Source organism: Amphimedon queenslandica, unplaced genomic scaffold (genome assembly GCF_000090795.2).
Source record: "Amphimedon queenslandica unplaced genomic scaffold, v1.1 AMPQUscaffold_12914, whole genome shotgun sequence".
Taxonomy (NCBI): domain Eukaryota; kingdom Metazoa; phylum Porifera; class Demospongiae; order Haplosclerida; family Niphatidae; genus Amphimedon; species Amphimedon queenslandica.
Genome location: NW_003546850.1, coordinates 35,775 through 40,652, shown reverse-complemented (window position 1 = coordinate 40,652; position 4,878 = coordinate 35,775).

Here is a 4,878-nt window from a genome sequence, read left to right as displayed (position 1 = left end):
AGCCTCATATCTGAAAAAGCTCATCTCTTACGTCATTTTGGTTTAATGAATTGGAAAATTTCTACTCCAAGTCTTCTCTTTATGATTCAAAGTATCTTCTCCTCTCTCTCACCAGCTGATGTCCCTCTTTTTGAATTGAGTTTAAATTCTGATTTACTTAATGATGACATTGTTAAAGCTTTATATGACTTATGGGAGAAGCATTGTAATGCAGTTAAAATAAGGAAAATAAATGTACTGGATAGGAGAGGGCATGGCAAACCATCGTATGTGAGAATTCTTTTTGACATGGCTACTGAATTGTATGTGGACAATACAAGATAATTTTTTGTTAGTCATCAAATTGGTTACGAACTTGTAATAATATAATAGTTTATTCTATTCATTAGTTAATTGATTTTTTATTGCTATTAATAAGTAAAAATATGCCCATTTAGATTGTTATTTAAATATGCCCAAAGCAAACATACACAATAATGGGAATAACTACATGAGCAAATAAAGGGTGTACTATAAATTCAAATTAAATTTGCTTTGTAAAAATGAGAATCAAAGATGGTGATGCTCATCAAATGGAGTATATTGTAACCTTTAAGAAATTAAGTTAGTGACTGGATTTTATACTATCAATGCTAATGTAAACTCTTGAGATGGGGAAAACATCTAATTTTCTTTTACTATTTTAAGAAATATGCAATTTTTGGCAATCAAAGCATCATCTAACACATGAAACTTAATAATTGCCATTATACTTATAACTTGTTTTATTATTGATCATCATCTCGTATCCTGATAAAAGATGGACTCCCGTTTACTGTTAATCCACTATTTTCCGGAAAGACACTTGTTATTAACACTGTAAAGTTCTCAAATAGTGGTTCTCTAATGACATCATTCATAATATTAAATCTATCACATGTCTTTATTGTAGATGAATGTAATATTGGACGAATTCTACGAGTACTATAGTCACCTAATTAAAGGATAAATCATCATTAATGCAATATTAACATCAATACTCACTCCAAAGTTGTGCAGTGCTATCTCTAGCTTGTATAGTTATTACTGTATCAGTTGATAATACTCCTCCAGTTAGTACAGCACATATTTCTACACTTCCTTCATTCTCAATCACATCATATGTTCCTCTCTCTAATGACAGCATACCAACTATGCAATGCAATAAGTAAAATAATTTCTTGTCTCCACTAAATTATTATATAACTTACTGTCGTCATCAATAATGGTGATGGTAGCTGTCTGCCGGTCTTTTAATATTTGTACAACATTATCACTACCACGTAATATGATGATTCTTATTGTTTCATTTCCTTCAATGATATTATCATCAATACTAGTGATAGGAGTGAATGTAATATCATTCAGTCTATTATTGACACTGTATGTGAATCTTGGAATAGAAGAATTAAGGGAGAAATCACTACCTATCATATATCATGCTAAAAACCAACTACATGAATATGTTAATACTAACCACCTGTAGCAGTCCCAAATATGTACCTCAATCGAACTGGAGTTAAACGACCCTCTGGAAAACCTCCAATGACTGCACCACTAGTCTCATTTCCTATCTGCTTTATAAATAATGTGGCAACTTCTCCTTCTCTTATAGTAACTTGTAACTCTCTAAACCCAACACTGAAAACTATAATACAAACAAATGTAGTTATCTCATGAATAAAATGACTCACCATCTTGATTGTTAAGCCTTACCACTCGAGTAGTTTGGTAAGGATCTAGCCTAACTCGAGAATCATTAACACTGAGTCTCAACTGAAACACTTCTTGCAACTCAACAATGTTATCCTGTGGCATGAAAAAAGTCACACGTTCAACACGTTGATTAAAATGATATACTGTTGGTAAAAACACAACACTACGCCTATCAGTGAAGTTAAAAAGATCTAAATTAAAGGAGTGAGTAAAATGATTAAAAATCAAATGTATAATACCAAAGTCTCCAACAGCAGATTCATCTTGAGACAATGGGCCAGTATACCTCTCAAGTGAGACAGTGACTTCAAAAGGAGCTTCATATGTAAATGCTGGACCTGCAATACCAACTACACCATCACGACCCTCTAATAATGGTGGGAAGCATGTGCATGATCCTATTAGACCTACAGTAATTACTGCATCATAAAAAAAGATTATGATTCAGATACAATAAAATGTACTCACTGTCTATATCATCAATTATAATGCTAAGGCATCTGTATACAAGTACAACTCCTGATGGTATTGGTGGATCACCTGCAGCTGCATCAGTTTCAGCAGTAACCCAGTAATCAAATGAAAGAGTTGGTTGGAGAGCAACATCATTTCCTTGTGATACATATTGTATGCGAAACCTTTCTGGTAGGAAACCATTGGTTAGTCCAGAAAAATCTGAACTTAAGTAGTCAGCAACTGTAATGAGAAAAATTTTTTTTTAATTCGATTTATTATATTTTTATGGGGAGAAAACATGGAAGAGGGTATAAGTGAGAAGAGAGAAATACAGTTGAAGGAACATGTACACTAGGAACTAGTCCACGTGCTCGGAGAGAATTCAAGAAGGAAAGAACAAAAATAGTATTGCATGTTTAATAATTATTAGAATAAAAATGTCTTAAATTTATAAAAAAGTATTTTCATTGTATCACCATATAAGTGGTTTTTTCTAGGGTTACAAATTTTGAGGATTTCTTCCTGATTTGCAAAAATAAATCTGCAAAAATCAATTTAATACAGTACCCACATGGCACATGGTAGAATTCACAAAATTAAAATCTGCAAATCAGAATTTCAGTAGTTTTTGCAAATATAATTCCTTAATAAGAACCGCTTATGAGGTATAAGAGAGAGAATGGAATAAATCAAAAGCTCAATAAATCTGCAAAAATCAATTTAATACAGTACCCACATGGCACATGGTAGAATTCACAAAATTAAAATCTGCAAATCAGAATTTCAGTAGTTTTTGCAAATATAGTTCCTTAATAAGAACCGCTTATGAGGTATAAGAGAGAGAATGGAATAAATCAAAAGCTCAATAAGTGAGTTCTAAAGCCAGGAAAAGCGATAAAAGAAAGTGTGCCTCACAGGAGGACAAAGATAAATGTAGCAGTTTATGTGAAGTACCAAAAATAATAGTAATTTACCATCAACTAGAGTCACTGGCTCTCGTGAAATAGTATAATCCAGGCCAGTAACATCAGGAGCCCCAGGAGTACTGAGGAGTACATCAGCAGTAAATGAGTATCTTCTACCAGCATCACTTGGGCCAATATGCACACGTGTTTGATCAAAACCAACAACTAGTGAATAATGAATATAAAAAAATTAAACTGACATATTAAAATATCTTACCAACACATGCACCACATTGTTGTGCTGCAGCTAGTGAAGAATGAGATATATATCCTCCACCAGTTCTATTACAGCAGTCAATAGCTGCAAGACTGACTCCATTAGTATTACTGTTACAATTAGTAGCAGATGTGTAGCACTGTACAATTACATCCTCAGTTAATTGTTGTTTTACTGTACATAACATTCAAAAAGATTTATGTATATATAATAAAGACTTTAAGTGGCAGAATTGGTAAAATATGTGCAGCACCTAACTAGGGCCATTCCAATAAAATTTATACAGTTTGCATTACAGAGTTGGGGCTGGTAGCTGAATTCAATTATAAATTATTGCAGTATAAATTGTGTATAGCATATGAATCATAATGATCACTAATTTGGGTAGAAAAGGAGAAACACAAATTCTATTTAAATGGCCTGAAAACTAAAATCAAATAGTGACACATAGGTACAGTTTAGTCTCATACTAAAAATATTAATTTTTATGGCTGAATGTTTATACTTTTATTTTCACCTTGACCCTCCACAAAGGGTCATGGCAAGACTATACAATTATATACATACAGTGTTCTAAACTTTTATTATAGTTGCTGTATTAACACAAAGGCCGACTGAAATAAGGTTTGCTGTAGATCAATGATACTTTCTCCAAAAATTAATTACAGCACACAACAGATGCACAATACTTTATGCACAAAAATTATACTAATATATGAAGCCTTGCTATTGAGCTTACTGTCATCATCCTGTATTTGAATTGTTGATGGGGTATTGTCTAAAATGAAGTTGCTATTCTCAGGTGTTACTCTAGAAATTGATAATGTGAAACTCTCATATGATGGCTCCCATAAGTTATCATTAATAATATAAAGACTTGTACAGCTCTTGTTCTCAAAAGCAGGCAGAGTTAAAGTATTACTATTAAAGGTGTAGTCAGCTATGATAGGAATAAAATTACATAAGACACAATTAAGAACTCAATTACAATTTCGTTTTGCAGTTCCTTGTGAATCAAGAACACTAATATTCACTGAGCTTGATAAGATATCTCCAGTTAGTACAACACATATTTCTAAACTTCCTTCACTCTCAATTACACTGTATGATCTTCTTTCTATTGACAGGGTAGTGGGGCTATCTAAAATTTAAAATCTTTAAAATATTTGATGCATGTAAGTACTTTACTTGTTTTATCAAATATTGTTATAGTAGCTGTCTGTAGTGCTGGTATGAATTGAATGTTAGCAGAATTTGGTCCTGGAAGAAGTACAACCTGGATTAACTCATTCCCTTCAATGACATTATCCACAAGACTTGTGACAGGATAAAATGTAATATCATTTAACTTATTATTGGAATTGTAACTGAATTCTGGGAAACTATAATTTAACTTGACATCTGCTCCTTGACCGGCTAGATAACATAAGTACAAAAACACTCAAACAAAGGTGATGACTATACTTACTTAGAGTGGCAGGTGTAGCTGAGGTTGTTCTTATGTCA